This window comes from Carcharodon carcharias, chromosome 9, assembly GCF_017639515.1.
Source record: "Carcharodon carcharias isolate sCarCar2 chromosome 9, sCarCar2.pri, whole genome shotgun sequence".
NCBI lineage: Eukaryota > Metazoa > Chordata > Chondrichthyes > Lamniformes > Lamnidae > Carcharodon > Carcharodon carcharias.
Window position 1 is genome coordinate 42,470,518 of NC_054475.1, and position 25,766 is coordinate 42,496,283.

Consider the following 25,766-nt stretch of genomic DNA (forward strand, 5'->3'; position numbering starts at 1 on the left):
TTGTTTCCTGCTGCATCCATTATAGAGACCCACTATGGAATGGCAAACCCTGCTGCAATTAATGCACATGAAGGCATTAGGCTGAGAAGGTGCAGGGTTCATTATCATCTGTTCTATTTGGGGACATGTACCTCGTTGTATTTCTCTTGTGGATTTAGAATCAAACACAGCTGGAAAAGAGCCCTTGATCACTCAGGATTCATGTGGGGCAGAAATTTTATGAAATAATGGTGAGGCTGTTGACTGGTGTAGAGAAATGCAGGATGGCAGTCGTCAAGATCCCTGGTAATTAATTTCAGCAGCAAGCTTTTGTGAGTTAAAAAAATAAAAATGTTCGTTATTCTCACATATTCACACCGAATTAACACAACTTTACCCTCTCAATCTCTCACACACACAAACACACACATAGATTGGATACAGATGAAGGCAATGTACTTTTCCAGATTATAGTTGTCTCCGATGCATGATTTCTGGTCTCCCACATTGCAGGCCCGGTTTCTTCAATAATTTTGATGATGTAAAGTTGAAGTAAGGGTCTTGCAAACTGAAGGGTTCCCAGCAGGTTTTGAGCTGTCTTGTAGTTGAATAGCTAGGAGATTGGTTCTCAGGTGAACTTTAAACTGGGACAGTGGATGTGAGTGTCATTCTGCCTGAATCTCCCATTTTCAAGGTATTGCTGTTAATTGCCGTAGATGCTTGATGGCTTGCAACTAGTTCGTGATCTGGCTTTCTGACCAACGGATGGCTGATGATTAGCTGCAAACAGCTCTTGGCTGGTTTTTAAAAACAGACAACAACATGGCTCGCCAAGTTCAAGTCCTTTTCCAAATAAAGAAATGGTGTTCAAGTTGAAACCACATCCTGTATTGTGCAGTAACAACTCCAAGGTTAAAACCCATCATGATACAATGGGCCATTCACTTCCAACTGCCACCAATTGAGTTTCAATCATCCCTTTTTTTTATTATGAAATTGGGAGGCAGGCAGTCTGGAAATCTTCATAGTCTTCTGTATTGGACCATGCTTAAACAAAGAGTTGTGTGAATTCCCCAGATGGCTTTGAGTGTCCACATTTAATATCGGTATTGGCCTAAGATTTGGTACAGTCTGTCGCTCAAATCTCAAAAGTCACATAAAATAAAAGCAAAATACTTTGGATGCTGGAAATGAGACAACTCAGACAGCCTGGCAGCATCTATGGAGAGAGAAACAGAATTAATATTTCGAGTCCGTATGACTCTTCTTCGGAACAGATTTGCGAAGAAGTCATATTGGACTCAAAACAGTAACTCTGTGTCTCTCTCTCCACAAATGCTGCCAGACCTTCTGGATAGAATTGTCCAAGATTTGCACTAAGTGGGGTAGCAGGCGGGAAAAAAAGAATTTCTTACTGCTGGCCGCCATGGCAGGTTTTCATGCCTTCTCGTCTCACTCCTGCCTCGATAATTATGCAATCCCGGGAAACACACCAGGTCACTGGTGGGGCATCCTCTGATTCGTCTGCCCTGCCGTCACCTTAGGCTTTCAGTAAACCAGGCACCATATTTAAATGCTGCCCCTGCAAAGAGTTAGCACTGTACAAGGGATAGGAAGCTGCTAGGAACTGATGGCTGCCAAAGGGAGGAAACGTTCTGCCTCCAGATTTAGTGATGCCTCCCTGCAGTGCTTAATGGACAAAATGGAGGCCCACCATGAAGTCCTCAACCCCCACCTTGAGCAAAGGCTAGCAAGCAAGGTCACCTATCCAGCATAGAAGGCGTTGGTAGCGGCGGTCTGTCCCAATGACCTGCAAAGTAGGACAGTCACCCAGTGCAGAAAGAGAATGAATAGTCTCATCTGTTCTGCTAGGGTAAGTCACTCTTCTCAGCATGCTCAAGCCCATCACACATCCACAAGGATCTCACACCTCAAGGGGCAACACCACTAACTCTCACACACACCCTCACATCTCCAGCAGGCTCACATCCTCTGGACTTCACATCCTCATCCTGTCCATGGCTCCGCTTACCACACACATTCCACGCAGAGCCATGAGTCCTGCTCACACTCTCTCCATCTGTTTTCATGCAGGAGAAACTGGCTTACAACAGCAGGGAGAGGTCCCAGACTGGGTATCATGAAAGTATAATAATTTTTGTAATATTTTTCTGGTTTATTGTGAAGCAGGTTTATGGGGCTAAATATAATTGGGTTTGCCTATGTGTGATTTAATTATGTTTGCAGTCAAGTAGACTGCAAGTTTAAATAATCAAAAGAAGTTAGATGTTTGACATGCTAATGAGCAAACATGGGTGCTGGCTTAGCATGTAAGGTGTGAAGGGAATTTGCATGTTTAGGCAAATGAAGGGCTATTTGGATTTCAAAGTGGTTTTAGCCTGTTTATAACTAGCCAGAGAAGCAAGGCTAAGGAATGTATTTATTTTTCCCAAAGGTTACTGGAATTATTGGCACCATGAATTTTGTTTTATGTTATGAGGAAGATACAGTTTCAAAGACATGTGAAACAATAGAAGTTACATATTAAAAAGAGAGAAACATATACAAAGAAGAATGAAAGGCTATGTGGAAGGAAAGGGCAATGTAAGATCTAACAGGAGTGTGTGAAATAGCCTTAATGAAGCCTCCAGCATTTGTGCATAAGTCTGCTGTCTATCGAAACTGAAGCTGGAGAAAAGCCATTTGAAATTCACATTCCACTGTCCAGGGTATTGTGTTAACTTGCTGAATCTGTTTTAATCTAAAATCTATTTCAGACATTGCCTTAAAGGGAGTGTAACTGGGAATCATGTTAATTAGGAATTTTAGGAGTTATTATAATAATTGTAGTCTCACTTGACATCTCTTCTTTTCTTAATAAATATTTTAATTTAATTTTTTAAATTTCTAAAGGTCCTGGTGGACTTATTACTTCTGAATTCAGTGCATGCATCTTGTAATAAATACAAATTGCAAAACGGTTATGATAGTGCAATCAAATTTCCCTCGTGGATTTGGTGCGCCTGGCACACATCATCTGCCATGTCATAACACTGGGGGTTGGAGTGGCCCACATTAGGCCCTTCACTCACTTTAAGGAGTGTGCCATTGTTCTGACTGGTGAGGACATGGCCCATGCCTGTGGTGATAGTGAGGTCAGAGGTGAACACCCTCGTGAGGATCCTGCACTACATCATCCCTCTCTCAACACAACTGTGAGAGCTTTCCCTCCTCCTTTTGACTCTGCTGACATGCACTAATTATCTCTTCTTTGGTTCACAGGAAGCTCTGCCAAGCGACTGACACCCACAGCCAGCCAATCCCTCAGCTCATCCAAGTCCGCTCCTTCAGCGAAAATGACACCTCCTTCATTGAAGAGCTGGAAATAAGCAGCCTGGAAGACACATCACAGCACTTGTCCACACTCTCTACCAGCGCAGAGACACATGCCTCAGTGGGACCTAGGTCTAGAGCAGGCTTGGGTTCATAATATGGTGGTCACTGCTTGGACACAAGTCCATGGCTGGAGGAGGCTGGTTCAGCCAAGCTCCCCAACACGTGGAGGACTGCTAGGGAAAAGGCATCTGTGAGGTCTGAGTCAGTTGATGGGCCTCTGGATTTAACCTTCCAACTCATTGTGGAAAGTCAGCAGAAGGCTGGGGAACATCATATAGAGATGTTGGAAACCCTCAACAGAGTGGCATGCCAATCGGAGGAGTAGGTCTGCCTGCTGTCTGATAAAGTGCCCACATGTGCACATTTGGAGTTCTCCATGGGAAGGATGGTGGATGCCCTGAAGGCACTGGTCCAGCAGAATGTGGAGATGTGCGCAGACCTGCACTCCATCATGGTAGCCATGGGTGAGATCCTACAGTAGCAATGTGAAAGGGAAATAAGACACCTCATCTTCCCCTCATGGAGTCAGGCTGAGGCCATCAGGCACCCAAGGGAGGAAGAGTGGCAGCTGGACACCCCTGGGTCATCCACTAGGAATCTCAGGGGCTTTCTGCTCCCTTCGAGTTGCCTTTGCCTGTGACACCCTCAATCTCATCCTCTGTCACTGCAGAGGGAGCAGCTGGCCCACAGGAGGACAGCCAAAGCAAACCGGGGCCCTCAAGGCTTCAGCTCTCTAGAGGACCCACACCAAAGTCATCAGAGGCAACAGGGCCAAGCATTGCACAGGTCGCCTCCACCCCTTCTGTGGATGTCAGGGCAGCACCTAGAAGAAATGGTAGGCCGAGAAAAGTTATGAATTTCTGATCACAATTGGTTGCACAGGTGAACACATTTTGTCACTTTATAGTTTGAAAATATATTCACTTTCACTGAATAAGGTGAAGTGGTATCTGTCAGCTTCAATTACAGGCTTCACAGGTACGCCATCTGCATCCACCACCTGCTAGCAGTTCAGCTGCACACAACTGGATCACAAGTGATTCTGGAGGGAGAAGTCTGTGTGTGGCAGGGCCTTATGCAAGCACTCTCCCACACATCCATCACACTCATCATCCTGAGCATTTTCAATGCTGCCTGCTGAGGTTCTCTTTCAGTTGTTCATCTGAGCTGACCTGCATCTCTGCCCACCCATTGATTACACTCCCATGCAGCACCTGTGCCCGTCCAACACGAGGTTCCGCTCACTTTCAATTTTAGCAACATGGTGGTTGCTAAATACGTCTTCAGCTCCCCCATCCTTTCCCCTCCCCCAGTCACCCATGTTCTTTCCCCATTCACTGCCAACCCCCCCCCCGGCATCACCTTCCACCTCCCCACCATCACCTACCAGCCAGAACCCTTTTCTTTCTGGGATGTCCAGGTGAACATGTACGTTCACTATCTTTCCGAGAATCCCACCCTCATCCATACTGATCTCCCCAATCTCCTCCTCCCCACCCTCAGATTCTGTGTCTGCCTCTGAGTCCCCAACAACCAACCTTGCTGTCCCTTCTACCGCTACCATAACATGTTCACCCTCCCACCCTACTGGCTCACTCTGCCTTCTCTTATTCTCACCATTCCCTCCCACCATGCCCATCCTCAGTTCGCTCCCCAGGAGGCAGTCATTGACTCCACAGACCCCTCCCTTGCACGTTCACCTGGATCTCCCCCCACTTACTTCTTCCTCCCCCCTAACTCCCTCCTCCACCTGTATCCATTTCCCCCATCCGAGCTCCTGCCTCCCCCTGGAATCCTTCCCCTCTCCGAACTCCCACCTACACCCTTCCCCCGACTCCTTCCCATTCAACTTGCTCCCCCCTGACACCTACCTCCTCACTTGCCGCATTCACCTCTGTTACACCCTCCTCTCCCATACTTCCTCACCACGGCCCCGACAACATCGTTCCGTCCCTCCCAATACTCATTCCTCCCAACACTATTGTTCCCCACTCCCAACTTCAACCCCCCCTCCCAATCACGCCTTATTCTTCCAGTCAAACCAAGACCTTCCTCTCCCATCCACCCTAGTATACCTTCATCTCCCAGTCAAACCTGAACCTTGGTCTCCATCCCTTTGTTGATCATCCATAGTGGACCATGGCCAAGACACTGATGTCCCGAAGCAGACCCCAGACATCAATGGTAAACTTCCGCCCTCCATGAGCCACTTCGCGGCGGAGCCATGTCCATCAGAATTCACCCAGCATGCAATACATGTGCTCCTCCAGGCCCCAGTAACTGTAGGGATCCAGCATTTTGTGCTCCTGGGATGTCTGCAATGTTGGAAAGGCTCTAACAGTAAGTCCCGACTTCTGTACGTCATATATATCAAGATGTGTTCTGGGCAGGTGTGCTTTCCCACCAATGTGTGCGGTAAATTTGATGCAGGGGCACGATTCCGGTGAGCAGAGCTTATAATTAGATGCAAATATATTAAAACAATGTTCTCAACGTGTGGCAGTGGGAAAGGCGGCCAGCCATTGACGGGTGGAGCGAACGATCACAAATTAGTTTCATGCTGGCGTGAAACTGATTTTTGGCCTGCCTGCCATATTATCCACTTATGCCTGCTTTGAGGCCCAACACCAACGGAGATGGAAAATTCTAGCCTCTGAGTTTCCCCAGCATTTTCTGTTTTTATAGCAAAGGTCACATGATTCACAGAAGCCATTTTAATAGCTTGTTTGTGTCCAGTTTTAAAATTATTGACTGAAAGTTCATACTATGGCATCTCCATACTGGACATGGCACAATGATGAGACTCAATGATTCCACTGATTACAAAAGTGAGGATCCTCTTTCTTGCTTCTGGTCACTCACATTTGCAAAGGCAATAAAGTTTTTCACCCTAAAGGATGCAACATTGGTATCAAATGGATGCTATTGTTGCACTTCATATCTAATGATCAATCAGACACACACTGAGGAGGCGTAATAGAGCCTGTTGTTTAGAAGTTCCAGAAACTAGTTACTGGCTGCGCTTTTCCAGTCCAGGATAAGAGTCAGAGTTCATACTATCAGCATAATTCTGAAACTGTCTCCCTGATGAAGCGTAAGTGATAGTGACAAAGATCCTTGGATTTATCTGAACCAATATGACACTAATTGCATATTTGGATCTGAACAGATCTGTTGACCCTGCCTCTGATGCAATGCCCTTGCCTTTGCTAACCCTTGCTTTCCCAGAGGGCAAGAGAACTCTCAAAAAATTACACCTTCCGTCCATTTGGAGAACAAGTCTACTGAACAGTAACACCAAAAAAAAGTTAAGTTTGAAGCTAAACAGCAAAATGGAAAAGATGCACTTAAAAAATTGACAATACCAAACTAAAGCAGCTGTAAAATGATCAACTTCACTGTCACTAGCAAAGCTGGACAACATGCACTTTTAAGAATCCAGGAGCTGAAGACCAGAAGGTCAGTTTGGATCCATTTTATGCAGGTAAACATCAGTTAAACAGAGCTTCAGCTCCAACTATCAGATAACATTGAAATAAGTAATCTGCCTTAACTTATGTCCCTTAAACCTTTCATTCCAGCAGCATGAGTTTACTGAGCCCTCTGGCACCACCCATTATAGAACATCAAGCAGCATGAATTCCCAATGCATCCTTACATTCAGCAGCCGATTTCTTGCCCCGCTACTGGTGAACCAGAGAGGAGGTCTCCACTTAAATTCCTGCCTTCTGCTAATTTTTCTTAGTTCAAGCATGATGCTTCAAAGTTAAGCCATAGGTTAATGGAGAATAATTTTTATGCATGGGATGAAGCAGCGTGGTGAATTATCGTTGGTCCAGGCATCAAATCACTCAATGCAGCAAGAAAAGTATCATCAAGGTTAAGCAGAATGATGTAAATTCTGCAGTGAGTGTTTGATTCAACGCACTCCCATATGTGCAAGATGTATGTGAAAGAGGAGCTGTCAATGGTATTGCTTCATAATGAAATTTCTTGGCTGCACATTTTGTCACTATGTACTTAATCAATATTGATGCTGAAGATAAAGGACTCAACAAATGACTGACTTTATAAATGGTCAATTGTGGTTTGAAGCAGCGCTCCTTCATTGGCCAGTCTGGTAGCAGTGCTAAATGTTCATTCTGCTTCTATGATGCAATGAAGCAATATTTTGCAATAATTAAAACAATGTCGCATGAATGAAGAGTGTAAATACCTGAAACCTGAGATGCAGTGACGTCACTCAGATCAGCGACTGTGACCACAGCATAATGGAAGTTGTCAAGAGAAAATAATTTTAAAAATTTAAATGACTCCATCAAAATATTCCAACCTTTATATAAGTTTGCCTTTCCTTCTTCCTTTGGCTCAAGCTCTACAGTTTTTGCAAAGTCTTCCACACAAAATCCTAACATTTGCTCAAGCTTAATTTCCAATGATGGGTTGAAACTTTGAAAGTTGAATTATCTCTTCATTGATTGACTGTATTTTCAGCTGGTTCTATTTGTGCAGATTTCCAGGATTTACTGTTTTTCCATTTTATCATTTAAAATGTGAACCTCTTTTTTTTAAGATACTGAGACACTTATATTTTTGTACCCAGGCTGGCAGCTGGGATGGCCTGCTGAAGTACTCTCTAAATAAAACTCCATCCACACCTACTCCTGAGGTTCTTCATTGCTTCAGCCCCCTTGCTGTCTTATAGGAGAAATAATAATATCATAAGTCCTTACCTAAATTTCCTAGCCTAAATCTGGAGACCCTATTTTAAATCTCAAGGATGGGGTCATTTGAATGTTTGGGCTGCGCATGTCAACTACAGACAGTCCATCTGAGCTTCCCCCTGTCCTGGGCCATGCGAACCCATTGAGTTACCTTTTGAAAAATTCTAACTCTAAATCCTTAAAATAGCCCTAACAATGCATTTGACATACAGATGGTTCAAATTTTGCTAAGATTCCCATATATCTTACTGCCAATAACCTCGTTGGAATACTTGGCCTCTCCTTTCCTCTGGTCTGGCTCATAAGCTGGTGAGCATCAAAAGTCAGAACAGGATTTCTTTTAATCCATGTGTGCTGAACCAAAGGTAGCCTTGAGGATGAGTTCTGAAACCAACCAGGGAACAAACTATTTTAGACCCGTAATGTGTAATGAGACAGGATTAATGAATGATTTCATAGTAAAGGATCCTCTCGGTAAGAGTGACCATAACAGTGCAGAATTTCAGTTTGAGGGGAAAAAGTGTCTGAAACTAGCTTTTTTAATATTCATTCACGGGATGTGGGCTTTGCTGGCTGGGCCAGCATTTACTGCCCATTCCTAATTATGCTTGAGAAGGTAGTGGTGAGCTACCTTCTTGAACCTGCGGTCCCTGTGGTGTAGGTACAAAACCTTTGACCCAGCGACAGTGAAGGAATGCAATATATTTCCAAGTCAGGATGGTGAGTGACTTGGAGTGGAACTTCCAGGTGATGGTGTTTGCATCTATCTGCTGCCCTTGTCCTTCTAGATGGTAATGGTCGTGGGTTTGGAAGGTACCTTAAAACTAAATAAAGGCAATTACAAAGGTATGAAGGCACACTTAGCCACTGTAGACTGGAAAAATAGGTGAAAAGATAAGACTGTAGATAAGCAGTGACAGTTATTTATGGAGATATTTCAAAAGTTTTATCAAAAATATATTTCATTCAGAAAGAAAGGCTCTACAAGAGGGATGCACCATCCATGTCTAACTAAGGAAGTTAAGGATGGAATAGTAGAAAATCAAGGGGAAAAGGGAGGAAAGAACTTAAAACAATTATTATAGCTAGAGAAAATGTACAAAGTTAACTAACAGGATTAAAGGCTTAAACGTCCCATGGACCCAGATCTTAGGGTCTTAAAACAAGTGGCTGCAGAGATAATGGATTCCTTATTTATGATCTTTCAAAATCTCCTTCAAAGGTCCCAGTGAATTGAAAGCCATAAATGTAACACCACCATTTAAGGGAGGAGGAAGACAGAAAGCAGGAAACTATAGGCCAATTAGCCTAACATATCACATTGGGAAAATGCTAAAATCTATTGTTAAGGTGGACATTTAGGCAGGACATTTAGAAAATAATACAATCAAGCAGAATCAACATGGGGCACAATTTTCTAATCCTAACACTGGCGGGCATCGCTATGGGTAGGACAGGAAAATTTGGACAGCCATTACCAAAGAGAAATCGTGTTTGACAAGTTTATTAGAGTAACAAGCAGGGTGGATAAAGGGGAATCAGGAGATGTAGCGCAATTGGATGTCCAAAAGTCATTCAATAAGGAATTGCAACATAAGAGCTCATGGTTTTGGATAGAAGATTAACTAACCATCAGGAAACAGAGAGCCAGGATTAATGCATCATTTTCAATTTGGCAAACAATGGCTAGTGGAGTGCCACAGGGATCAGTGCGGGGTCTGAACTATTTACAATCAAATTTAATGACGTGGATGAAGGGACTCAGTGTATTGCAGCCACATTTCCTGATGATAGAAAGATAGGTAGGAAAACAAGCTTTAAGGTGGACACAAAGGAATATTGATGGGTTAACTGAGATGGCAAAAAATTTAGAGTGTGAATTAGAATGTGGGAAAATGTGAGGTTGTCCACTTTGGTGGAAATAATAGAAAAGCCAGAATATTATTTGAATGGAAAGAGAATGTAGAATGCTACAGTACAGAGGGGTCTGGGTGTCCACATAAATGAATCATAAAAATTAGCGCATAGGCACAGCAACTAGGAAGGCAAATGGAACGTAGGGGGCATAGAATACAAAAGTAGGGAAGTCTTGTTATAACTGTACAGGGCATTGTTGAGACTGCACCTGGTGTACTGTACACAGTTTTGATCTCCCTATTTAAGGAGGGATATAATCGATTGAAGGCAGTGCAGTAAATGTTCACTAAGTTGAATCCTGGGATGAAGGGTTGTCTTATGAGGAAAGGTTAAGCAGGTGGGCCTATACATGTTGGAGTTTAAAAAAATGAGAAGTGATCTTGTTGAAAAGATTCAGAGGGGTCTTGACAGGCTAGATGCTGAGAGGATGTTTCCATTTGTGGGGGAATCTTAAACTTAGGGGCACAATAAAAAGGGGTCATGCATGTAAGACTGAGCTTTGGACAATTTTTGTTTTTCTCCCATTGGGTTGTTAGTCTATGGAATTCACTACCCCAGAGAGCAGTGGATGCTGGGTCTTTGAATATATTCAAGGCTGAGTTAGATTTCTGACCAACAAGAGGGAGAAGGGTTATGGCGGTGGGGGAAGACAGGAAAGTGGAGTTATAGCCAAAATCAGACAGCCATGATCTTATTGAATGGTGGAGCAGGATTGAGGGGCCAAATGGCCCACTCCTGTTATTTCTTATTTTCTACTGTTCAAATTCTAACACGAGGAGGCACAGATCAAACCACAGACAATGAGGGACTGCAGTTCAAGAATGGAACAGGAAGGAAATTGAGCCAATTTAGAGAACTTTGGCAGATCTGAAAGGATGAGAGCAGAGATGGTGGAGTAGCAGTGGTGACGAGTGCATAATTACGAAGGGGCAGCAGAACCCAGGAGAAGAGCGCAGATAGGTATAGATTAGTACAGAGCACATTTGCTACATTCATCTTGATCTGATCTGGAATCTCAGGTGGCCTCTTTCCCTCTATACATCACCTAACAGATTTATTTTTTGTTGTCACAAAAATTATACCTTCTATTTTTCAAAGCGCTATTGGCTTTGATGTCGTTCTCAATATTGTTTTTTGTGTACCTGGAAGTTATTACTGTGCCCTTTCATCTCTCAGCATCTCTTACCTGTGTTACATGACTTGACTACCAAATTTAGGCTAACCCCCCCAGTGCAGTGTTGAGGAAGTGCTGCACTGTCGGATTTGTTGTTTCTCATTAAGCAAAAGCCCCATCCTCCATCTCAGGCGGACTTAAAATATCCCTTGACACTCTATCGATGAAGAACAGGGGACTTATCTCTGAAAACCTGCCTTGCAGCAAGGCCTTCCTCAAAATGCATTATATCATTGCTGCTCTGAATATCAACGAATATCAGCATATATATCGGGTGATATTTGTAATCAGATGGCAACAACAGGCGTCATTATTTTACTCGGACCTTTCTGTGATTGTTTGGTGAATCGTGAAAGGGGAAAGATATCATGCATGATTGAAGGAAAGTGTTAAAGGGAGGGAGTGGGGTGGGTGGAAGGAAAGAATAAGGTCCCAGAAAGGGGAGAAAATAGGAGAAGCACCGGGGCCCATGATTTATCTCCCTAACCCTTGATTTGCTACCTGACCAAGTGGTGCAGCGAGAATAACACCAGATCTTGGATGAAGGAGAACCGTCACTTGATCTGGCAATCGCAGCTCAGATACTGTGCGTTAGAGTCAGCAGAGCTTAGCATTGTGGAACTTCATTACTTCTCAGGTGGAAATGTTTATCAATGAATTAAAAATAATACAAAAGCAAAAATACGGCGGGTACTGAAAATGTGAAGTGGGAAAAAAAATGATGGAAAAACTCAGCAGGCCAGGCAGCACCCGTGAAGAAACAAAGTTAACACTTCAGGTAAGTGACCTTTCATCAAAACAAAGATGCTGCCTAACCTGCTAAGTTTTTCCAGTTATTTTTGTTCTTATTTGAACGAAAAATAATTACTGACACACCACATGCTTAAATGCAGTGCCGTTCCCTCACTATCGCTGGGTCAAAATCATGGCACTCCCTCCCTAACAGCACTGTGGGTGTACCTACATGACATGGACTGCAGCAGTTCAAGAAGGCAGCTCACCACCATCTACTCAAGGGCAAGAAATGCAACCCTAGCCATCAACGCCCACATGCCATGAACAAATAAAAAATAAATAGGAAGGATTACTTAAGGAGACTTAAGAACAGTGGTTCAATTGCATTTTGTACCCTTTCCATATGCGCATCTTTTTAAATATGTTGTTAATTTTTTATAGGAACAAAAGTAGACCATTAAGCCCTCAAGCCTGTTCCACCATTCATTGAGATCATGGCTGATCTGTGACCTAACTCCATATACCCACCTTTCCCCCATTTCCTTTAATATATTTGAATAACAAGAATCTATCATTCTCAGATTTAAAATTTACAGTTGATGTGGCATTAATTATCATTTGCGGAAAAGAGTTCCAAACTCCTGCCACTCTTCATGTGTAGAAGTGTTTCCTAAAGTCACCCCTGAAAGAGATCTATTATTTTGAATATGCTTCTTAGTCTTAGACTCCACAATTAGCAGAAATACTTTATCTGTATACCCTATTTGTTCTGCTTAATAGCTTGAAAAATTCAAACAAATCACCCCTTAAACGTCTAAATTCCAGGGGATACATCCCTCTTTGTGTAATCTCCCCCCTTGGAGTCCAGAAACAGATGCCTATGATGATATTTTTTACAGGAGTTGGGACCATTTCCAGATCCTGCCCCCCATGGACCTGCAGTTCGTCCTCCAACGCAATCTTCTGGGAGGTAGGCTCCTAATTGGCTGTCTCCATGTAGGCAATCCAATTAACGATGGTAGGTAGGTTCATGAGACCCAATCATAGGGCCTGCTGCTGGCAGCCCCACTGGGAGAGGTGGGCGCTGCTCAGATAGAAAGGAGAGCACGAGGTAGCCTCAAAATGGAGGCACCCCTTAGAAGTGTCAATACAATTACAAAAATGAAGAGGCCTAAAACTGGTAGGATCATTGGAGTGGAGGGAAAGCCCCTCAGGAGAAATCATTTCAGCCATGGATGCGGTCTTTCATCTCCACGGCCCTAATCCCAGTCCTGCCTTTAAATCTGCTTCCACAGGACTGGAATGATTCCACCACAGGCTTCATGTTGGTAAATCTACGCTATATACCCCTTCCAAGGCCAATATATCCTTCCTAAGGTGTGGTGCCCAGATCTGCACAGAGTATTCCAGTTCTGGTTTAATTGGCATTTTGCAGGGCTGAACCATATCTTCTATGCCCTTGTATTCGAATCCTCTAGATGCAAAGACCATCATTCCATTTTTCTTGTTTAAAAACAATTAAAATTTAAAAATGATATATTCTTCCCTCCTTGTAGGTTCTCTGCAATGTGCAACGCTATGAGCATGGCCCAGCAGGCTGCTCCTGAGACTATGCCTAAGTGTTACATTGCTGGCCTCCAAGAGCTTTAAAAGCAGCCTGGCTTCGATCTTCTTACCCTGCAGCCTATGGGAAGGTATTTGTACTCTGGCTCACACAATCATTCAGGAAGGATAACAAGACAGAGGTGAGATTACAAGGGTATAAGGATAAATCTAAGGATAAAGGTAAGTCTAAGACATTAAATACAGAAGAATGAATTTGTTGCTTACAAAATATGCCTGATGGAAATGACAATTTTCCACTTAGTTAACAAATTCCTCATCTATTCCACCAAGTTTAAAAAGAAAGGCTAACATTGAATCGCAAAGATGCACACAAATCTGTTTCTACTGTCCAACAGTGTATAAATAGGCTTTTCTCTATTTCTTTTTGCCAAACTGATTTTGTTCATCTATCAGGCCTGGTTTCATTTGTTTTAAAGTGCAAATCAATCATCAATGTTTTGTCTCTCTCGATCACCATGATTACTCTTTAATCAACCTAACATTGCTAATTTTAATCTAAGCCTATGATTACCATTTGCAATAGTTTTCCTGAGTTATAAGGGCCAGCCATTGTCTGGAATTTGACAGGCAGTAACATTAATTAATTATATGAATGTCAGGAAGATGCTTGCTCATTTTCAGTACAGTTATAGGGCAGTTATACTGCTCGTTTTGTGTTGATATATAGTGGTTTGGGCTTTGCAAAGATGCAAAGCTTTTGTTTTCGAGTATAAGAAATTTTAGCTTATTTAAACTTTAAATATAATACTTTATTGACTGGGTTTCTTCTGCCTCAGATTCCACTGTTCATTATGGAGGTTTAAGCAACATATAAGAAATTGGCCTCCGATTAGCTTGGAATATAAAGGTCAACAAAGGTGCATTCATTTCTGACATAATTTTTTTCAAGTCAAATGCCCAAGAATTGCTCTCGTTGTAGTATAAGGGTCTGGCACATAAATGATTAACATGGGACTAAGTACAGTATCACCCACAGTGATGTAACAGAACACATGCTCCACACCTAGGAGTCAATGCGAAGGTTGGTAGAGCCATGTGTAGAAACAAGCATGGAGCCAGCTCCTAGCTTGGACCTTTACTGTACCTATGTATATAGTTTGTAGTGGTTAATAAATACTAACTGTTGAACTACCTTAGACTACAAATATCTTAATAAGACCTTCTGAACTACAAGCAAAGGAAGATCTAACCTTCGAGAAAGCCATCCAGATTGTCAAGCAACTTGAAATCCATTTTCAGCATAGATCCATATTAAGGGGAAAAAGCAAACTGTGGTACAAAGTAAACCCCACTCTCCAGTTAGTGAAACAGCACAGAAACAGGGACACTCCAGGCCAAGGGAGGCAATAACCCTAATGGACCAGTAGAGCAACCACGCCAGTACTTTGGAGCAAAACGTGATCAATACCCTACAATTTCAGCCCAATGCTTTCAATGTAACTGAATAGGATACTTTGGGAATCTGTGTAAAGCTGAAATGTCAAAACGCATAGAAGATCCCAAGAAGATTTACAAAGTCAAGATTTTACACCAAGTGGATGCACAACCATGCTTCTTGGGTGAAGTCAAAGATCCTGGATTTTCATTCTGAAATCCAGACATCTTGGTTAATGGACATCTCACAAACCTTAAATTGAACACAGGAGCCAGTGTTACAATCCTATTAGACAAAGAACCATGGCTGAGAGATCTCTGGCTACGAACAGCAGACAGATTGCTTTATTAACCCAGAGGAAGCTGACTCCTGGTCATAGGCATAATTCTGGAAGCATTAAGGTGTGGCGGTAAACAAGTCCTCAAGCTGATGTAGGCCATCCTAGTCTTTTTCTCTTTTAAGCAGAGATGTCTGTGTAGCCCTGAATCTCCTCAAAATACAAAACTGCAAGTTCCTGAGAACTCCAACAGGAGAGTTCTCTCGACTGGGTCTTCAGCTCTGAATTGTCTTCTGTATTTGCAAACCGGGTTTTTCCAGTTTTTCTAAGAGTACCAGAAGCCCCTCATTGGTGAGACCAGCCAACCACTCAGACGGTTACCATGACACCTCAATTAAATGACAGTCATAAAAGGAACCAGCAATGAGAAGAGCCCCAACTTCTGGCTCCAACAGAAGCTGGAGAGATTAACCCTAGGACCACAGAGCAGACGCTGCAATTCCCAGCCAGCCATAACAATGCTGGAACCAAATAGCCACCATCCATTGACGACAGCACACTACATAGCCAAACGCAAAGGTGAGCTTACTACCAAGACAGACCCTCACAACAGGAAGAGCCATCTTCCATCCCAGCATGCGTCATGGTGAGCCACATGAAGGAAGAAGAGAAAAAACGCTATCGAGATGAGCCCAGAGTTTGTCTGCCCTGTAAGGAGTGCCATAAACCAACTGTCACCTATCACTGCAACTGGGGAATCAACAAAGAGCGATTCAATGCCAAAGAACAGAAAAAGAGGATGAAAAGACACCCAGATGCCAGAACAATATCCACTACCCCCCCCCCCCCAACACCTCACTCCACCCCGGTGGTACACCTTCCTCTCTCACTCAAAGCTGGACCTTTCCTTCCACCCTCTTGACGATCATCCATAGCAGCCCATGGCCAAGATGCTGATGCCCTGAAGCAGACTCTCAACGGTGACCTTCCACCTTCCATGAGCCGCTTCACTCACCCAGCATTCAATGCATGTGCTCCTCCAGGGTCCCGTTGCTGTAGGGCTCCAGCATCTGCTGCTCCTCAGGTGTCCATGATTTGTGCAAGTCTCTGACGGTAAGTCCCGACTTCTGTACATTACACTTGTCAAGATGTGCCCTGCACTAGTGTGTTTTCCCACCGACTTGGGCAGTAAATTTGAGGCGGGGGAATGATTCTGGTGAGCAGAGCTTTTAATGATTTGCTGATGTATTAAAATAAAATTTCCAATGTCCGAAGGCGGGAACCATGGCCCGTCTTTGACAGGCAGAGTGGACGATCACAAACTGGTATCGCGACGGCTTGAAACCGATTTTTGGCCTTCCCACCATATTGTCCGCTCATGCCCACCACCACACCCGATGCCAACGGCATGGAAAATTCCGCCCATAGAAGCAGGAACTAATTCAAAGTATCTTAGTGTGAGAGTGGGTCTTTGGAGGGCAAAGGAGTGACAAGAAAAAAGAAGACAGATCGATAGGCGAAAGAAGATCAGCACTTGGAGACATCGCTTGAGTGAATTGATGGGAAAGGGAAGACAGAGTGGCAGCAGTGGGCTCTAAGATAAAGCTGAAGCAATATACATCACTGAGATTAGATGGCACAAGATCAAAAATGTTCAAGGCTCAATGATCCCTAGTCATATGAATTAATATCAGCTGCAAACAAAACTTGACAGAAAAATAGCCTAAATGATTGGCAAAGAATAGCTGTGAAGTAAAAGTAATGCAACAGAATGTGATAACTGCAGCTAACTGCACTAAAAAAAATGAAGAAACTATCAGACCAACTGTAGCACTACTCAGAGATTTTGAAAGTTATGCTGTTGCAAGGAAGAGATTAGGTCAGGAGTTGAGGAGTTGTGTACAATGTCACTAAAACCATTCAGAAAGAATTGTGTAGGATTTGCTTCCAGGCATTGAGTTGTGTTTTTCTTCATGCTTGTGCTCAATTGCATTGCTTCTGAGAGGAGGAAAAACAACTTGAGGTTTGTTATGCCAGTACTGCATCCCAGTAATGCATGATGCGCAAGGTCAGAGATGGGAGCGGTGCTCAATGCTAGAGTTTGACACAGACAATTTGATGTAATTATGGTGTAGAGTGATCTGTTTATAGCTTCCCTCTCATTTTCCTGTGATTCTACTAAGCAGCAATCATGTGCCATACTTTTCCACATAAACATGACACTAAAGGTAAGTGAACATAATCAAAGTGGAACTCATTAGGCAAAAGATGAAAATCAGGGCTTATATTTCATGCTAATCATTTTTGAAATTGCTTCTCAAGTTTAAGGGTCTAGTCCATAAACTTTATCCTTCGGTATGTGGGAGAAAGGCTCATTTATCACTTGCCGTTATTCCCAATAAACAATGGGTGCTCCCTCTGAATCACAAGGTAGTTGTACTAGAAGAGGAGGAGGAGAAGGAGAAGGAAGGGGATGACTCAGAACTGCTGGATGCCAGGGAAGAAGGACAACATGAGAGAATGAGGGCACATGGCCACAGCTAGCCTACCAACTTCAATCAATTATGTCCAACAGATTTTTCCCTTTTTTATATACGATGGAGCAATATTTTCTCAGGCTCTAATTCATCATGAAGCAAACACATATTTGTACAAAAGGTATTTGCTTTTGAACAGCATCACCAACATGATACTATCTGTGACCATGAAGGCAACACCCACCCTGAAATTATTCTCCTTGGGATCCTTCTGAGATGTCCGGGGTACTGGGGGAACACCAATCTACCTGCAACACACTGCTATAAATTAGTTTCTGATGCACTCTATGCCCAAGTTAACAATCTCATTATTTCCTCCAATGACAAGAGAACAATTGGAAACAACACAAAGATTTTCCTCAGTGCCAGGTTTCCTCAAAACGCAATGTGATACCAATGATACATTTAGCTATACATACTCCAAGCAGTAGCAGCATCTCATAGAAGAACCACAATTATTCCACTCAATCAATGCTCAATTTGTGTGTGGCCATCAGCGCAGAATTATGTATGTGAATGCCCATTACTGAAGGTGAATTCACCCAAACTTCTTGCCCGGCAAAACTAAAACCAATTATGGCAACAGGATACTTGGATAGTAATTCCAGAAAGCTTATTGGAAAGTGAATATATACTGCACAAACTTCAGGTGATAATTTACAACTCTTTAGGTTGCACTTTACAATCAAGGTTTCGTCATAGTTAACATGACAGTGGGAAACTACAGGCCAGTTAGCTTAATATCTGTCAGAAGGAAATTTTTAGAAACTATTATTAAAGACATTATAGCAGGGCACTTGGATAAGCTCAAGGTCATCAGGCAGAGTCAACATGGTTTTGTGAAAGGGACCTTGTGTTTAACCAGCTTTTTGGAGTTCTTTGAGGGAATAACATGGGCTGTGGATAAAAGGGAACCGGTGGACTTAGATTTCCAGAAGGCATTTGATAAAGTACCAAATCAAAGGTTATTGCAGAAAATAAATGCTCATGGTGTGGGGGTTAATATATTGGCGTAGATAGAAAATTGGCTGGCTAGCAGGAAGCAGAGAGTAGGTATAAATGGGTCTTTTTCAGGTGGGCAAGATGTGCCACAGAGATCAATGTTGGGACCTCAACTGTTTACAATTTATATAAATGACTTGGATGAAGGGATGGATGGGATGGTTGCCAAATTTGTTGATGACACAAAGATAAGTTGTAAAGAGGACATAGGAGGCTACAAAAAGACATAGATAGGTTAAGTGAGTGGGAAAAGATCTGGAAAATGGAAAAAGAGAAGCATATTATCTAAATGGTGAGAGATTGCAGAGCTCTGATGTGCAGAGGGATCTGGATGTCCTAGTGCATGAATCACAAAAGGCTAGTATGCATGTGCAGAAGTAATTAGGAAAGCTGATGGAATGTTATCATTTATTGTGAAGGGAATTGAATAAAATAGTAGGGAGGTTATGCTTCAGTTGCACAGGGCACTAGTGAGACCACATTTGGAGTACTGTGTACAATATTAGTCACCTTATTTAAGGGAGGATGCACTGGAAGTAGTTCAGAGCAGGTTTACCAGACTAATACCTGGAATGGGTTGGTTTTCTTATGAGGAAAGGTTGGACAGACTAGGCATGTATCCACTAGAGTCTAGAAGAGTAAGAGGCAACATGATCTTATAAGATCCTGAGGGGTCTTGACAGGATGGACTTGGAGAGGGTGTTTCATCCTGTGGGAGAATCTAGAACTAGGGGTCACTGTTTAAAAATAAGGGGTCAGATGGGGTGAAAATTTTTCATTCAGAGGGTTGTGAGTCTTTGGAACTCTCTTCCAGAAAAGGCGGTGGAGGCAGAGTTTTCAAATATATTTAAGGTAGAGATGGATAGATTCTTGGTAAGCAAGGGGGTGATAGGTTATCAGGAGTAGGCAGGATGCAGATTTCAGGTGACTATCAGGCCAGCCATGATTTTATTAAATGGCAGAGCAGACTCGAGGCACTGAGTGGTTTACTCCTGCTCCTTGTACATAAGTTCGTATGTTCTATTGTTGCTGCACATCAAGGCTTTACAAAACTGAATTTTTAGCTCCATTCTGACCATCACACCACCTTGCAATCAGAGTCAAACTGGGCGAATAATTAACTCTGTTACTAGGCTAACTTGATTGGTTTTTAATTGTAACTCCTAATTGATAAGATACCTATGCAGCAGTAATCAGAGTCCTCTTCATGCTGTATATATTCACTTCCAGTGATACAACCTGATTAGTGTTGGCTGTACCATGGTCACTAGTTTTAAGCTCACCGGAATTACTGAAGTTCGTAAATGCCTTTGTGGAACACAGGCAGACGTGTGCCTGCATTACAGCAAACCACAAAAACTGAGGGCTGAATAACATGGGGTGAGGACGGATGGAACCTCCCCCCCCCCACCCCCACCACCCCCCCCGCAATCCCAGAAACAACGTCGGCATGCTGCCGAATATGTTATACGCCCACCTGACCTGCAGCCATAAAGCACTGCAGGGCAGACTGACAAGGGCAGAGCAGGACATCCGCCTGTCATTGCGGAGGAGGTGCTGCCCTCTGGAGCTGCTGGCCAATCCGATTAGCCAGCAGCTGCCTTAGTTCCGGCAGCACCGGGAAGGCGTCAGCGGCTGCTGCTGGGACTGTGGAAGAAGAATAAGGCCAGGGCCCATAGATCCCTGGAGCAGGTAAGTCCAGGGCCTAAATTCTATCCTCGGGGTGCGCCCGAAGTCGGCGCGGCTGGAAGTGGATGTAAAACCCTCTCCCGGTCGAGTTTGCGCTGTGAACACAATCTTACGTTCGGTGGCCACGGTTTCCCCACCGTGAAATGCAACTGCCGGATGCGTTTTCCATGCATGAGGGGCTGTGGGTGGGAACGCATTGGGCACCAGGTCCAATGGGAACCTGGCAGGTGTTCAAAAATGGAAGAGGCAGCTCCCTGAAGGCTGCCAGGAGTTGTGTGGGAGGCTGAAGGAGCCATCCGGGAGCAGTCAACAAATGTCCTGTTGTACAGTCATGGCCTCTGCACCGGGTGGCCATGGAAGGCAGTAGGGCAAGTCAGTTCCCCAGATGAGTGCCTGGGAATGCTGGTTGAGGAGGTCAATGCCAGATGGCATATCCTAATGCCTAGCTATGGCAAGAGAAGGTTGCCCCACCTGACCAAGAAGGCCTGGACAGAGGTCGCCGCCAAGGTCAGTGGACATGACGTGGAGTGTCACATGTGGCTTCAGTGGTGCAAAATGTTCAATGATCTGCTGTGTTCAGCAAGGGTAAGTACAGAACTGGCATGGACCTTTAATTGGGTGCCTGTTGCTCGGGTCATTCAGGGGCCTAAGAATGTGTATGTCAACTGGCACTTAAGCCTGCGCTGCCAAGGCTGGTATGTCAGCACAACTGGTCTCAAGCATTGCAGGGTGAGATGTGCCACAGTGACACGGACGCCTAATGCTCAGTTAAGAGAGCAGGTGGGAACCAGAAAAGGACCTTCAGGGAGACGGAACAATAATGAGGCTACTTTTCCCTGTCAGGAGAAAAGGAGTCATAACGCTGTGGAGTGCTGCAAAACGGGTAGAGGAGTGAAAAATCTGTGCATCCTCAAGAAGCTCGAGACTGATATATTGGAGCTGGAATGTCACCGGCCAGCTCGTTCCTCTGGTTGTGGTGAGGCAGGAGTCTCAGAGGAAGGTAAGAGTGCAGGTGACAGATGCTTGTACGATGGGTACTGGAAACATAACGGGCTCCTCTCATCAGAAACTGAAGTGTTGTAGCCAGAGAGCCCATTGAAGCTCCAATGCAGATGGAACTATGCAGCAGGTCTCCACTGTCTCCTCAGTCCGCCTAGTGTGCATAGTGACTTTGATGATTGAATGTCCTGATCTTTTGCCTTCCTCCCGCAGATGTGTCATCTGCAGGGACAGCCAGCGACCCTGAGGACCCCCCACTGAGCTCCAAGGAAGACATCATACCTGTACCATATCACACCATTTCTCTGAAACAGGCTGCAACGCAGATACTCACATGTCGGTGGCATTAGCTATTCGGCTCCACGGGTAATGCAGAGCGGTGAAGGCACATCACACTCGCTTGAGCAGCTGGCAGAGACTGAGAGGCCCCAAAGAGCAGACAATGAGAGCACAGCTGGAGACCAGGACCATGCTGCATCCAGATGATGAGCCTCTGGACTCATCCATCAAGCGGCAGATGCTGGATGACCAGCAGGATGCGTGGGGAGAACTGGTAGAGATCCATCAGGGTCTTCGTGCCATGGTCTCCATCATGGAGGAGTCCATGCAGAGCATGAGTTCTGCGTTGACCTTTAACACCAAGCTCACAGCCTCCTCCATTGAGCGAGTGATGACTCTCATGGAGAGGCATCTTCAGGTGTAGACTCAGGGGTCCTTGGGGTTGCACTCGAATCTGCAAGAACTCACACTGTCAGTGACCTCAGGAGGTCACTTCCAGTGTGAAAGATGGATGGGGCACCTAGTCTCCCTGCTAGGTCCCCCTCCATCAGTGGTAAGCAGGGAGGTGCAAACAACCCCTATACTGGCAGACTAGCTGCCTGTCACTTCCATGGGCTTCTCTCAGGGTGCTCTTGATGAGGGCACCAATTCCTCCACCCCTCTGCCACTATCTGCTGCATCTGATGATGCCGCGACGATTGAGGAGTGCCCAGCCATGGGGCTGGATGCAGCCTCCCAGGCGCAGCCTACTCAGTCTCCGGTGGCCAGAGGATGACTGCCAAAGTCATCAGGGCCACCCGGACAGCAGAGTCAGCAGGCTGCCTCCAACATCACTGCCAGTGAGTGTGGGGGGGTGAGGGGCACCAAGACGCAGCACTCGTAGACGTGCATTGAAGGCACCTTGAGCACAACAGGGGAGTGTCACGGGTGACATTTTTTGCACTAATTATTGTGACCCTTGTGTTATGGATGGACACTTTGTTTGTCCTTTGTTCCTGTGAAGTAACATAAATATGTATTTGACTTAAAAGGGCTGAGTAGTCTGGGTGGTTTGAATAGGTGCCAGATGCAGCTCCGTGTGGTGCTGGCGTTATGTGTTGGGTTCTCATTTATTGGTTGTTAGCAATGGAGACAGTGTTATTGGCTTGATGAAGCATCGATACCTTGGATGCCTAGCTGAGGAAGATTCCTGTTCTCTGCCTCGACGTCCTCACCCTGCACCTCCCCAGGCTCTTCCACTGAGCCATAACGTGAGTCATCCTCCATGACCTGTGGAGCTGACTCGCTTTCCTCAGCCTCCAGTGGGACCCCCCTTGCCAGAACCAGGTTGTGCAGGGCACGGCATGTGATGACTATGAGGGAGATATGCCCTGGAGGATACGGCAATGCTCCCCCTGACTGGTCCAGGCATCTGACACGCATCTCCAGCAGCCCGATGGTCCTCTCCTCCACTGCCCTTGTGGAGGCATGATTCCTGTTGCATCTCTTCTCGGCTTCAGTTCTTGGATAATGGAGTGGGGGCATCAGCTGCCTCTTCAAGAGATAGCCCTTGTCACCTAGAAGTCACCCATCCTTTCGGGCAGGAGCTATGAACAGCCCTGGTACCTGTGAGTGCTGCAAAATGTAAACATCATGTGAGCTCCCAAGGTAACAGGCACAAACTTGGAGAATCTGTGTCCTGTGGTCGCAGACGATCTGAACATTCATTGAGTGGAACCTCTTTCTGTTTACGAAAGCTCCAGGTTCACCTGTTGGTGCCTTAATGGCCACATGAGTGCAACCTATTACACGGGGGAACCCAGTCATCACAGCGAAGCCTCGTGCTCTCTCCGCCTGGCTCGCCACACCTGTCCAGGAGTGGATGAACGTGCAAATGTGTCTAAAGATAACATCAGTCATGAGCTTGACACAACTGTGTGCAGCTGATTGAGAAACACCGCACAGACCCCCCCCATTGAGGCCTGCAAAGGACCGGAGGCAGAGACATTGAGGGCCACTGTGACCTTCAAAGCCATCAGAGATGATTTCTGGACCTAACATGTGGCTTATTGCTGTCCCTGGAGAGGCGGAGTCTCCTGCCACATTGGACCTCAGACATCTGGGGGTAGTTGGAGCACTGCCTGAACACTCTAGATGCTGGGTAGTGGCGTCCTTGGCGTGCCCTCCTGCCTTGGCCTCCCTACTGGCCCTGCACCAACTGAGTCTGTGTCTCTTCTCTTGAAGGTCTGTCCCGGGGATGCTGCCCACGTCCACCTGGCCTCCTCTCCCTCCTGCCCCTCTCTTCCTCTTCAGATCAAGTTCCACCTGTGGAATACATTATCCCCATTAGATGGGATGCAGAAGAGCATTGCCTTGAAAATGAAGGAGTGCTGTGCTGAAATACTTGTGGGAACCTTCCAGGAAAGATGAGGACCTGAGATGCTGAAAGGCAGGCTTGACAATCAAACAAGATGCCAAGAAGCACTGTGACAACTCTGTACTCACACAGCAAAGGACTGGCAATGACAAACTGCTGCTGCTCCTTTTGCGGCTGTGGCTTTTTATCCTGCCGATGGATTAGGAAATGATGAAAACGTATTTTTTGCCCATCCGTTATGCCCCGTGCGACAAGCTAAAAATTGCACATGCGACATAAAATCGCAGTCAATAGGCTTTTACTGAACTTAATTGGCCCTTTAATTGTCAGCGGGCACTGCTCCAACTCCCACGTGCGCCCACTGATCTCAATATTACACGTGTGCGTGATGACATCGGAACACATGCCCGAAATCTTTTTGCTCAATTTCCCATTCGTTGGGGTCAGGCGCACACCCATCCTCGGAACGCAAGAATCAGGCCCAGGCCTTGGGTAGGCTAGGGAGCGTGGCAGGGGCAGGCAATGGATTCAAGGGAGGGAGCGGTAGTAAGGAAGGGTGGGCTTGACCGAAGGGTGGGGCCATCCAACAAACAGCAAGGCAGCTCTCAAAGAGCCCTTCCCCCCAACTTTCTTCCCACCCTTTAAATATTTCACTTTAACAATTGGCCTTCACACTCCCATCCTGCTGTCCACACCCTGCTGGTGTGGGTAGCAGATTATCAGGGTCAACTGGCTTGATAACAAACCTAATTAACCCTTGAATATTCATTTAAATAATGTGCCTGCCCACCAGACCCCCTCCCCAAACCCCCCTTCTCCACCCCCCACCCCCACCTTCCCAGTGTGAGGAGGGCAGGAAGGTGGTGGGATGGGCACCCACCTTATTCTATGTGCCCCCCACTTGCGGGAAACGTGCTCCGACACAGCTCTGGGTGTTTAAAATTCTGCATCACTAAAGCTGATCAATCACTGCTGTAAGCTAATCAAAACATGCGTAATTCAATCAACGTTTCAGGATTAATTGTAACTGATTGATTGCTTTTAACACAGTAATATAAAATAAAACTGTTTCACCATATAAAGAACCACCCAAACCTACCTGCACTGCTCTGGCTGTAGTCACATTCTCCTCATTTTATGGCAGTCCACCTGCCCCCATGGTCAGGGATTAGCAACTGGTTAACCGGATTAACCAGCTGCTGCCTTTCACATGACCAGGATCACAGAATCACTCAGTGCAGAAGAGGCCCTTCGGCCCATCGAGTCTGCACTGACACATGAGAAACACCTGACCTACCTATCTAATCCCATTTACCAGCACTTGGCCCATAGCCTTGAATGTTATGACATGCCCAGTGCTCATCCAGGTACTTTTTAAAGGATGTGAGGCAACCCACCTCCACCACCCTCCCAGGCAGCACATTCCAGACCGTCACCACCCTCTGGGTAAAAAAGTTTTTCCTCACATCCCCCCTAAACCTCCTGTCCCTCACCTTGAACTTATGCCCCCTTGTGACTGATCCTTCAATTAAGGGGAACAGCTGCTCCCTATCCACCCTGTCCATGCCCCTCATAATCTTGTACACCTCCATCAGGCCGCCCCTCAGTCTTCTCTGCTCCAATAAAAGCAATTCAATTCTATCCAACCTCTCTTCATAACTTAAATGTTTCATCCCAGGTAACATCCTGGTAAATCTCCTC